The 13155-nt window shown below is 42.5% G+C and overlaps 1 protein-coding gene across 2 annotated transcripts in view; it reads right to left on the minus strand.

Annotated features, from left to right (window-relative positions):
• Commd10 (COMM domain containing 10) overlaps positions 1-13155 on the minus strand; it is a 138435-nt gene that overhangs the window by 44923 nt on the left and 80357 nt on the right. The window lies entirely within an intron of this gene.

Here is a 13155-nt window from a genome sequence, read left to right on the forward strand (position 1 = left end):
CTGAATGAGTTTTTGCCTAGCTAATGAGCATCCCTCGTTGATTTCCCAGTTAGCTTTAACTGCCATCTTGATACAGTCTAAAGTGAGCTGAGAGGGAACCTTGTCCAGCTTTAGCCATGGTTGTGGGTCACAGTCTTGACTGCTAACTGATAGAAGAGATCCCAGCCTCTTGTGGGCAGCACCTACTCAGGTGCTCTTGGCTGTGTAAGAAAGCTAAGTTTAAGCCCGAGATTCAGCCAGCAAGCAGCATTTCTCCATGTTCCCTGCTTCAAGTTCCTGCTGTCACTTCGCTCACTGAGAGGGAGACCTGGAAGGATGAGCTATTACACGAACCCTTTTCTGTCCAAGTTGCTTTTGGTCAGTTTCCTCACAGCAACCAAAGAGACTAAAGGAGTTGTATGTTCTTGGGAATACGTGTGCTTCTGTAGGGACGACCCTCTGTGTGGGGATCTCTACTCTGACACAATGCTTTCAATTTGTCTTTGTGCCAACACCATGTTTGGGTTAGATAGCTCTAAGGTATATATTGAAGTTAGGCCTTAAGGTGGCTCCAATTGTAGATTTTTAGCTGAAGATTTGACTATTCAGGATCTTTTGTACTTCTATAACAATTTTAGGATTGTGTTTTCTAGTTCTGTGAAAGATGCCATTGATATGTTAATAGGGACTGATGATCTGCTTTCTGTTACACAGTCAAATTATCAACAGAGGCCATCGGTTTATATCTATTAAAGAAAAAAATTCATAAATTAATTTTGTAACTTTTGCACCTTTATGAGTTAACAGTATTGCTTAACTTGACACACCTCACTTGCACTGATAAAATCAACTCCATCCGAGAAGAGTTAACGTATCAGCAGATGCCAGAAAAGATAGCTAGGCACAATTACAAGGTGGAAGCATGGAGCCGCTGTTGTTTCACAACCATCGTCTTCGCTCCAATCAAGGTGCATTTAACAAATCGGAAAAACATGTTCCCAGGTGTCATCCCCCTTCATCGGAATACATCCATAGCCTCTGAAAACCAGGAACTCGGGCTGTACAAAATTCAGGTCTGAAAATAGCAATAGCCCAGAGTTCTAAAAGGATGCGTCCCCTCGAATTTGTCATATCAAGATGAAAGGTGGTTTTCTGGAAGAAATGGTGTTTCTAAGTAGGATGTTACTTAAAAAGAATGACTTATAACCACTCCAATAAAACATTAACTGGAATTGTCACTCAGACAGTTCACGTTACTGGTGACAGAGAATCTGCTAGTAGTTACTGAGTCACATGACAACGAACATTATTGGGATTAACAGGTCAAAAGACAAGGCAGTCAGTGAACCTAAACTGGGCAAGTTTGTGATCTTTACTGGTTCTCCTATAAGCCATCCTGAGTATTTTTAACTGGATTGAGAGTCCATCTCCTTAGACAGAAGCTTAAACCCTCTCCACGTCTTATTCAGTACACCTCCTACAAAGGAACCACCTTTGGAGTGAGTGGCGAGTGGTGTTCTAATATTAATTTTACAGTTTGCTATGAAGAAGGATGCTCGCCAGGAGAATGCTCTGAAATATCAGTTTTATTTATACCCAAGACCCGATTTCTACTGATAGGAACATGAAAAATTCAAATTTTATTTTATCTGGGGCAAACTGGCAATGAAAGACTCTAGCAAAGTGTAGAACCCCGCAGAGGCGGGGCTGGGATACAGTATCATGGGATAATAGTTAACACAATAATCATTTCTATCATTTCCAAAAATGCCTGTTTAATGTGTCCAAGTGGTTAGACCAACCGTTTCGGTGATCTTAAACTGTCTTGAAGACTCTGCATTTAGCTACGGAAGCACATTTTCTTCAAACAATACAATTCTCACATGCTAGTGGCAACATCTTGCATGAAGTTGATTCTTAAGGATATGGCATATGTTAAAAAAAATCAGTGATATTGTCTTTGATTAAGCAGATTAGGAATAGCATAGCTTTTTTTTAAAACTCAAATCACAAATTTATACTAAATTTAAACCATGATTTTTAATGAAGACTGACAGATTAATGCTTTGCACTCAAGAATTCAGTAGAATTGTGTGTGTGTATGTGTGTGTGTGTGTGTATACACCTTGGCAGTCTTTCCTTAGGGGCTCTCTACCTTGTTTTCTGAGAAAGGGGTTCTCACTTACCTGAAGTTTCTCACAGACTTGAGGCTCGTCAGAAAGACAAGGCTCAGAAGTAGGCAGTACATTAGATACTTTTACTGTTGTGATGCAATACCCTTTCCAAAAGAAACTTTGGAAAGAAGAATTTATTTTAGCTGCAGTTCTAGAGGGGTAAGAAGAGTCCACCATGACAGGAGGTAAGGCCGTAAGCAGTAGACATGGCAGCAGAAGCAAGAAACTGAGAGATGACATCTCAATGACACGCAGAAAGCAAAGAGAGCAAACACGAAGCAGGATGGGGTTTAAATATGAGTGGGGAAGGGGTTCAGAAGGGCCCGCTGCCTCCTGCCTGTCTACCAGCAGAGGGTTGCAGAGGTTGGGGGTAGGTGAGTGGAAGGGACATTTTCTTCAGTGGTATAGTCAGTACTAAGTCGTCAGTGCTCTGCCCAGGCGACATTACATCACCAGTATACACACACACACCAAGTACAAGAGGAAAGGGATCAGTGAGAGTGGGAGGGGGTGAGAGCGGGTAACGGGAATGACCACGCCCAAGTAGATTATATACAATATGTAAATGCCACAACAAAGCCCATTTTACATGTAATTAATATATGCAAGTGAAAAACGTTAAAGGCAACAACCTAGTAGCTCTGAGATCACTGGGTTAAAAGGACATTACAAAGGTGGTTTGTACACCTACTAGAAGAGAGAGAAATAAACAAACATGTGGCGTCTGTGGTCACGAGCAAGAGGCCCTAGGACCTCCATGCCTTGACTGCTGTGTTCACTGCAGGAAAAGCGCAGCCTGCATTCTACAGGAAGGACATGAATCACCGTAAGTGAGCTACTGCCACCTCGAGCATGAACCTGCATGTGAGAGCCCCAGCTGGAGCCCGCAGACACGCAGGTGAAATTTGTCTTAGAATTTCAGCACCTGAAAAGTCCCTGGGACCGTGTGCTCTGACAGACAGATACAGTGAAGACAGCGATGCAGAGAGCACATGGGGGGGAGGGGTAGAGGAAGAGCACAGCGGGGTACACTCCCTATCCCAGAATGCTTGACAAGGTAGTGTTCTGTGCCACAGTATGGTACAATACTGTACCATAATGGGGAACAGTGGTGGCTCTTTCCTGAGATTCAATGATAAAAACTGTGATAGATTATGTTTACATAATATGAGCCATTCAGAAAAAAATTATTTTAACTAGATTCCAATGTTATGAGATAGGTGTCGCAATTACTTATCTTACCAATTGATAGTGAGACTTAACTTACAAAAGCAAAACATCCGGTCACGGTCTCATGGATGGAAAATGATGACATGGATGACCTCTGTTATTTAGGCCTTTCACTGTGGTGCACAGAGTGCAGCCCCACCCCCACCCCAGCCCCAGGGCACTATTAGCTAGGGCTAGAAGCAGCAGCAGGCTGTGACAATAACCCGTAGCCAAGTCTCCTTGATGCAGATTAGGAGTACAGTAGCCAGTCATTCCCATGCAGCTGTGTGCTACGTAAGGTAAGTTAGTCAGCCCATATTGGGACACATCATATGGATAAAAGATGATTTTCCTCAAAGTCAAGGAGTTAAATAAAATCAAGAAGTAAAGATTATGTAAGTCTTATCTGTTTGACTTCTTATTTTCCCCCAACCTCAACAAGTCAGCATTCTGTGGTTTACGAATGAAGGTATGGATCCCATAAGGTCCTGTCCATGCCCTAGCTATTAATATACACAACTGTCTAATTCTTGTCAGATTCCCTACTATCCTGGGAGCAGGTGATGGACACTAGGGAAAGTCTCTTCTCTTTAGGGGTGTGGTCTGATAGGTTGACTATACTTCAATGGATGGCTCCACACTGTGTGCATGAGTAGCACTAACTACACCCAACTCAAGGGGTTATTTATTTATTTATTTATTTAAGGAATGAAGTTGGAAGGGGCACGTCGACCGAGAGGGGTTGGAGTGGCAGGGACTGTGCACACTGCTAGACCCCAGGTTTCAGGAGCACTCCAGGGGATCAAGAAAGTCCCAGAGGAAGTTCAACCCCCCTACCTCACAGGACAGTCTACACTTTCAATTCAGACAAACTGACCTTCCTGAACAATTAAAAAAAAAATGACTTGGAAAAAAAATCTATGAGAACTAAGTCATTTCCCATATAGCTCACAATGAGCAGATTTCAACAGAAGAATTTCTGGATGTTGCATTAGAAGTGCAACCAATAAAAATGTCTGTAAGTAGGTTACGATGCTAAGTTTATACATGAAGTAACTGAGAAAGGTAAAAGAATTCACACAATTACATAAGAGAAACTGGGAGAAATGTACGCTCTCAGGAATGGAGTTGCAAGGACTCTCAGAAAAGCAGAAATGAAAAGAACCTCTCCCTCCGAAAAGTACAGTAACTGAAATGAAATACTCACCCAACAAACAGACCAGAGACGGCAGAAGATGTAAAATTAAAGATGTGTCAACAGGAAAGTCCCAGCCCTCCCACAAAGGAAAAAGCTGATTTAAAAATCAGAGTTCTGCAGGATAGTATGAAATGGTTTCATGTTTGTGTGGCTGGAGGCTGAGCAGAACAGAGGAGGAGGAGGAGGAGAAAGAGGAGGAGGAAGGGGAGGGGAGGAGGGGGAGGGGGAGAGGGAGAAGAAAGGGAAATCGCCAAGGCAGTGCACTGAAAGTGTTTTCCAGTGTGGTAGAAGATGGAATACAGCCCAAGTAGTCAAACTGTTGAACACTTCAGTCAGATCCTTGAAGAGCAGGAGTGCTGCAGGCACAGCTCTGGGGTAGACAGAGTACCTAGCATGCACACAGCCTGCATCTGATACCAGCACTGCCAGAGGATGGGGGGGGGGGCGCACCTTCTAAAATGGGGAGAAATTTCTAAAATGACAGCTGACGCCATGGGCACCAAAGTAATTGAAACAGCATACCAGGCGGGCAAAAGACAATCATGAATTCTATTTCTAGAAAGGTATCTTTAACAGTTGAAGTAAAATAAGGTCAGAGTCAGGAAAACAGACATTAGAACAGGTTGATGGTAGAGAATAATTAGAAGATGTGCCAACAGAAATCCTTCAGGCCGAAGAGAGATCATGCTAGGTAGCAATTAGAGCTATAAGAAGTGAAGCAACCGGGCCAGCTTGAATGCCTTCACCCCTAACCAGGGATGAGCACCTAGTCTGCATCAGATACTTGTAACTAGCATCCTTCAGTCATCCTGGCCGCCTGCCCTCATCTGCATCCCTCCACTGCCGGGACCAAGCCCTGCCTTCAGAGTGTCTACCAAGCACCCCAGTCCCTTCGCAGTTCTGAGTATGCCCCTTCCGCTTCCCAGAATATTCTACTAAGTCCCACACTTTCTGCTCCGCTCTGTCTGTGGCCACACAGATGTTCCCTGAATTATGTTAACTTTCCTTAGGCTGGTCTCCAAAGACCAGTCCAGTTTTCTCTTGTTCAAAGTCCTAAAATTTCTAATTATAAATTGAATACTGGACTCACCAGTATGTTCACAGATACAGTCCCAGAACTTTCTAGAGTCTTCAATGCCTGCTTTAAAGGCCAATAAATATTCTTAAATAAATGATACTTATTTAAATATCATTTTACTTAATTACTTCAGACTGGTCTTGACTAGAGGATATAAAATACTCAATAATGTTTTCTCTTAATTTACTAGTCTGTATTCATTTTTTAATAACTGGTATCTTTTACTGTTTCTTTCCCATCTTAAAATTATATATGTCTTCACAGGAATCAGTACTTTCTATGTTAAAATGACATTTTTCTTTATTTATTTAAATGAAATGCCCATAACATGAAAATGGTCAGTGTGGTTTTTTTCCTAGTTTCTTTTGTGAAAAGGTCAAAGTGGAGAATAGAAATAATTTCCTTTAAATTCAAGTCTTGTGTTTCTTGATAAAATGATAGATCTTCTCACAAAACACTGCATTTCATGACTACATGTAATCTCCTATGTAAGAAGCATGTTGTCATTTAACAGGTGAACTCAATGCCACCTGGAATATGAGTTCCATAGTTCACCCAGATGACAAGATCCTGTTTTGACCAGGTTGAGATTTTGGAATGCATAATCTCTAAATTAAACTATTAAAACTTAGTTTCAATAATCCAAACTATTAAGACCCACAGACTTTCTTTTTAGCTCTTGAGAATATTTTTGTAAGAATAAAGCCCACAGGCTTAAACTGGATTTAACTGCAACTGCAGAGAATTGCGTATCACAGTATCTTAGGTGTTCTCCTGTTTTCCTCTTGTCCCTGGGTCCCCAGGGAGCACCCTCACACATTCAACCCTCACACATTTCCTCACCCATCTCTCTGATGGATTACACACTCACCAATGCTGCCTGCTGGGCCAAGACCTCACCCACACCTGCTCTTGCTAACTTAAGAGAATACACACACCAAGGACTCCAATCATCTTGCAAATCTGCTGTCCATGTCTGATTTTTTTCCTGGTTGTATATTCCTGCCTATTTTTTAATCTTTCTAAGTATAAACTATTTTTCCTCAAAGAAGAAAACAATCTGGAAAGGAAAACAAAAGACATCAACAGTCCACGCTTCTTTTCCTCTCTTCCAGCATAAAAAAAAAAAAAAATCACCATCATTGGCTAGAAGTGAACACAGCGCCCTGAACAATTAATCAGAGGGTGTCTCAAATGAGCTTACTGAACCAACAGTGAACACACAAAATTAAGAACATTTCTACAAAAATGGGAAGGATTTAGTAACTTTCAAACACCAACAAAATCACTGTGAATGTATGCCTATTCACTCACACACACACACACACTCTCTCTCTCTCTCTCTCTCTCTCTCTCACACACACACACACACACACACACACACACTTTTTTTGTTGTTTTTTGAGACAAGTTTTCCTGTTTAAACAAAAAAACAGCCTGAGTTAGTACCATATAATCCCAGGCTGGCCTTCAAAAATGAGGCCTCATTTTTTCCAGGGTTAGGATCAAAGGTCACTATAGCATTTCTTTCTTTCTTTTTCTTTTTTTTTTTTTTTTTAATGTGGACAGGCTGGCCTCGAACTCATGATCCTCCTGCCTCTGCCTCCTTCAGCAAATCCTACCGGTGTACGCCACCACTACAGGCTCACCATAGCATTTCTAAGCAATCCTGAAACACACATTTTGATCAGGACTCTATGGCTAACAACGTAATCATAAGTAAATTATATAACTATGGATGTCTTCAACAATATCAATAACTGTAAAAGATACTTTTTGCATGTTTACATGCACAAGTTACCTATGAATCCATGTTTTGTTTAAATTCCGTTCTTTTCCTTCACATAAATTTCAAGCTCACAAGCTAAGACACTTTGATCTACACAAATAATTTTCCCATCATCCCCTGATGCTCCCAAAGCTTAGGCTTCTCTGATGCTCCCTTCTTCTCAAGGAGAGCCCAGAGAATAAGAGTAACAGATGTCAGCGATGCCGGCACCCGTCAGTCATTAAAGCACTACCTGCTGACTCGGCTTTTCAGTGTCCACCTAAACTCCCATACGCACACATTTCACACCTGCAGAACACAGTCAAACAAAATGCATCTGAGAAGTCTAGTCCCAACACTGCTGCGCAAGACAGCAATGGCTCCTAAGACCACAGTAATTATAAATGACTCTGTATGTTTTGTTACTTCTTATTAAACCCTTTTCATGTGGTATCTCCTGTTTAAGAACCAAAATTAGCCTAAAAATTTCATGAAGTCATTGTTTTTAATAGCTGAGCTTCCATTGTGTAAATGTACCACATTTTCTGTATCCATTCTTCTGGCTATTATAAATAAGTCTGCTATGAACATAATAGAGCATGTGTCCTTATTACATGTTGGAGCATCTTCTAGGTATATGACCAGGAGTTGTACAGCCAGGTCCAATTTTCTGAGAAACCACCAGACTGATTTCCAGAGTGGTTGTACCAACTTGCAATCCCACCAGCAATAGAGAAGTGTTCCTCTTTCTCCACATCCTTGCCAGCATCTGCTGTCACCTGAGTTTTTGACGTTAGCCATTCTGACTAGTGTGAGCTGGAATCTCAGGGTTCTTTTGGTTTGCATTTGCCTGATGACTAAGAATGATGCTTCTTGGCCATTTGGTAATTCTTAGTTGAGAATTCTTTGTTTATCTCTGTGCCCCATTTTTTAATAGGGTTATTTGATTCTCTGGAGTCAAACTTCTTGAGCTCTTTGTATATATTGGATATTAGCCCTCTATCAGATAAAGAATAGTAAAGATCTTTTCCCAATCTATTGGTGGCTATTTTGTCCTATTGACTATGTCCTTTGCCTTTCAGAAGCTTTGCAATTTTATGAGGTCCCATTTGTCTATTGTTGACCTTAGAGCATAAGCCATTTGTGTTCTGTTCAGGAAAATTTCCCCTGTGCCCATGTGTTCAATGGATGGAACTAGAAAATATCATCCTGAGTGAAGTAACCCAGTCATAAAAGAACGCACATGGTATGCACTCACTGATAAGTAAGTGGATATTAGCCCAGAAGCTCTGAATACCCAAGATACAAGTCACAGACCACATGAAGCTCAAGAAGAAGGAAGACCAAAGTGTGGATGTTTCAGTGCTTCTCAGAAGGGGAAACAAAATACAAGTGGAAATACAGAAACAAAGTATGGAAAAGAGACTGAAGGAAAGGCCATCCAGAGACTGCCCTACCTGGGGATCCATCCCAATATACAAACACCAAACCCAGACACTATTGTGAATGCCAACAAGTGCTTGCTGACAGGAGCCTAATATAGCTGTCTCCTGAGAGTCTCTGCCAGAGCCTGACAAATTCAGAGGTGGATGCTTGCGGCCAACCATTGGACTGAGTCCAGGGTCCCCAATGGAGGAGTTAGAGAAAGAACTGAAGGAGCTGAAGGGATTTGGAACCCCATAGGAATAACAATAATATCAACCAATCAGACTCCCAGAGCTCCCAGGGACTAAGCCACCAACCAAAGAGTACACATGGAGGGACCCATGGCTCCAGACACATATGTACCAGAGGATGGCCTTGTCAGACATCAGTGGGAGGAAAGGGCCTCCTTGGTCCCGTGAAAGCTTGATGCCCCAGTGTAGGGGAATGTCAGGGCAGGGAGGCAGGTATGGGTGGTAGGGGAGCACCCTCACAGAAGCAGCAGGAGGAGGGATGGAATAGAGGATTTGGGGGTGGTGGACCAGGAAAGGGTTTGAAATGTAAATAAAGAAAATATCCAATAAAAAAAAAAAGATTCAAAATTAGCTCCAATTACTTATCATAGGAAACCTCCATCTTGATGCCCACCTTTCAAAGTTAGTGTGATAACTAAATTTATTTACTACGTAAATAAACTTAGCAAAAGTTCAAAAATGAGTTTCAGTTCATAATAAAAAGTTCAGACCATAATCTAAATATTACTAAAGATTTAGCAGACTTTAAGAATAAGATGGTAGTTTGTTTCCTAGGAGAGACTTCCTAGGAGAAAACTAAGTTTTCATTTGCAAGTAGTTATCAATGGAGCTGGCTGTGGGGTCCCCTTCTCTCAGCTCTAGTGCAGACCCAGCTAGCCTGGTGCCACCACCACGGCTTCTGTGAGTTCACATGTGCATCGGTGATGCTGTTTAACAGGCCTTGTCCCTCAGGCGCCTTCCATCCCCTCTGGCTCTCTGTACCGGCTGGTTTTGTGTGTCAACTTGACACAGGCTGGAGTTATCACAGAGAAAGGAGCTTTAGGTGACGAAATGCCTCCATGAGATCCAGCTGTGGGGCATTTTCTCAATTAGTGACCAATGGGGGCGGGACCCTTGTGGGTGGTACATCCCTGGGCTGGTAGACTTGGGTTCTATAAGAGAGCCGGCTGAGCAAGCCAGGGGAAGCAAGCCAGTAAGAAACATCCCTCCATGGCTTCTGCATCAGCTCTTGTATCCTGATTTGCTTGAGTTACAGTTCTAACCTCCTTTGGTGATTGAACAGCAATGTATAAATGTAAGATGAATAAACTCTTTCGTCCCCAACTTGCATCTTGGATGTTTTGTGCGAAGAATAGAAACCCTGACTAAGACACTCACACTCTTTCCGTCCCCTCTTCTGTACAGTTCCTTGAGTCCTAAGGGGAGGGATTTGATGGAAACACTGTAGGGCTGGGTTCCACTCACTCTCTGCATACTGTATGGCTGTGGGTCTCTGTATTTTTTTCCCATCTCAACTGCAGGAGGAAACTTCTCTGGGAATGGCTGAGCAAGTTACTGATCTATGAGTGTACCAGAATGTCACCAGGAGTCACTTTATTGCTACATTGCTGCCCTATGCCCAGCAGTAGACGCCAACACAAAACACACTCAGTGGCATCTCTGTCTCACAACATTGTGTCAGGGTTTCTTTTTCTTTTGCTTATATATTATGGCTTCGGGTTCTGTGTTTTTATTGGATTCCTGTGTGTGAGCCTGTCTGTATGTGTGTCTCTCAGTCTCTGTGTGTGAGTCTGTCTGTATGTGTGTCTCTCAGTCTGTGTGTGAGCCTGTCTGTCTGTGTGTCTCTCAGTCTGTGTGTGAGCCTGTCTGTCTGTGTGTCTCTCAGTCTCTGTGTGTGAGCCTGTCTGTCCGTGTGTCTCTCAGTCTCTGTGTGTGAGCCTGTCTGTCTGTGTGTCTCTCAGTCTCTGTGTGTAAGCCTGTCTGTATGTGTGTCTCTCAGTCTCTGTGTGTGAGTCTGTCTGTATGTGTGTCTCTCAGTCTCTGTGTGTGAGCCTGTCTGTATGTGTGTCTCTCAGCCCCTGTGTGTGAGCCTGTCTGTCTGTATGTCTCTCAGCCTCTGTGTGTGAGTCTGTCTGTGTGTCTCTCAGCCTCTGTGTGTGAGCCTGTCTGTATGTGTCTCTCTCAGTCTCTGTGTGTGAGCCTGTCTGTCTGTGTGTCTCTCAATCTCTGTGTGTGAGCCTGTCTGTGTGTCTCTCAGTCTCTGTGTGTGAGTCTGCCTGTCTGTGTGTCTCTCAGCCTCTGTGTGTGAGCCTGTCTGTGTGTCTCTCAGTCTCTGTGTGTGAGCCTGTCTGTCTGTGTGTCTCTCAGTCTCTGTGTGTGAGTCTGTCTGTGTGTCTCTCAGCCTCTGTGTGTGAGCCTGTCTGTCTGTGTGTCTCTCAGTCTCTGTGTGTGAGTCTGTCTGTGTGTCTCTCAGCCTCTGTGTGTGAGCCTGTCTGTCTGTGTGTCTCTCAGTCTCTGTGTGTGAGCCTGTCTGTGTGTCTCTCAGCCTCTGTGAGGTTTTTCCTGCTTTTTCTTTGGCTCTTTTTCTTCTCTTTGTTTTGTCCTATTCTGACTTGGTTTTGTTTTATCTTATTATTTTATTTTATTCCTTAGATTCCTGTTTGTTTTCTAACTTTCTAATGAGAGAGAGAGAATGGGGTTGGATCTGGACAGGAGGGGAAGTAGGGAGCAACTGGGAGGAATTGGAGAGAAAAATCCATAATCAGAATATATTGGATGATTTTAAAAAAAACTATTTTCAATAAAAACAGAGAATAAGATAGTGGCTCAATAACAAAATAGTCAGCTCATTTCAAATTCAAAGGGGTGGGAATCATGATTCAAAAGCAAACAATTACATCAATAAATGCTAAATGTATTCACAGTTGCTATTCTGTTAGCTTCCTGGAATTCTGTAAAACACTGCCATAGACTTGACTGCTTAAAAACTACAGAGATTATATTAATCTGCAGTTGTAATGGCCCCAGAACATGGAGTCTGTACGTGGCCTGTACGTGGCACACCACAAAATCAGAGAACAGTAAGGCAATCTCATCAACTTAGAGCCTGGCTCGCCTTTTCATTGCTGTGCAAAGACACGGAGGCCTAGGGAACACATAAAACAAAGTGTCTATTGGGCCTTACAGTACCTGAGGGGGAGCCCAGACTGTCATGGTGGGGAACACAGCAGCAGGCAGGCATGGTGCTAGAGGACTAGCTGAGCATTTACATCCTGTGACAACACTGAGCATGAGACAGACAGACAGACAGACAGAGAGTGCTAGAGAGCCTGACACAGTCTTTTGAAACCTCAAAATCATATTGCAAATTAGGGCTACAACTTAAGAACTTGGAGTTCATGCGCCAGTCAAGTCAAACCCTACTGGAATAGCCTAATGACAAAAGACTCTATGTGAGCTCCTTCTCCCACTTTTTTAGCCATTTGAGATTAGAGCTAAGAACCTCACTTCCAATCCTACCTGCTCTTGGCATTGCTCTGCCTCATCAGGAGACTGCTCAGTAACTATGATCCCACTTCCCCTACTTCTGGAAAATCCATGACAGAGCCGCCTCTCAGAACCCCACACCCCTGTGTCTGCAGTTCCACACACAGCTCCCTTCCTTGCTGCTGCTGTTGCAGCTGCTTAGCAAGTTGGACTTGTTGCTTCATACAAACTGTGCTCTGATGTCATCAGGAAGCATCCTTTAGAAACTGTGCAGGGTGAAGCTGTTTCTAATAGTGAGGATTTGTAAGCAATACAATCTATATAGCAGTTGATACTTAAAAACTCACTGTTAAGAGAGGCTGGTTTGCATGGTGGAACGGCAGGAGTGGGTTTTTTCTATAGTAGTTTATTTACTTTTAGAATTAAGTCCTTTTACAGAAATAGATATAAGTTTTATTTTAAATGTTCAATAGCTGTTTCCTCAAAATTATACTCAAAAACATCAGCTGACATCCATCTCCACCAAACGCTTTACAGACGTTTGTACTGTGAGTACAATTCCAGAACCAAAGCGCTTACAAACAGAACTCACAAACAGCTAAACAGCAGAACTGACATTCAGAAAAGGCACGATTGATTAACTGGAATCCACTTTAAAGAGCTCTATGCTGGGCACACACACGTCACATGCACTGGCAACTGTTATGTTTGGTAAAAGGTTCTGGTAAAAAAAAAAAAAACATGAATCTTAAAATCAAACTGTAACATTAGGAAACCATTTTGTAAAACAGAAAGTAACATTAGAT

This window comes from Apodemus sylvaticus, chromosome 13 (genome assembly GCF_947179515.1).
Source record: "Apodemus sylvaticus chromosome 13, mApoSyl1.1, whole genome shotgun sequence".
Taxonomy (NCBI): Eukaryota; Metazoa; Chordata; class Mammalia; order Rodentia; family Muridae; genus Apodemus; species Apodemus sylvaticus.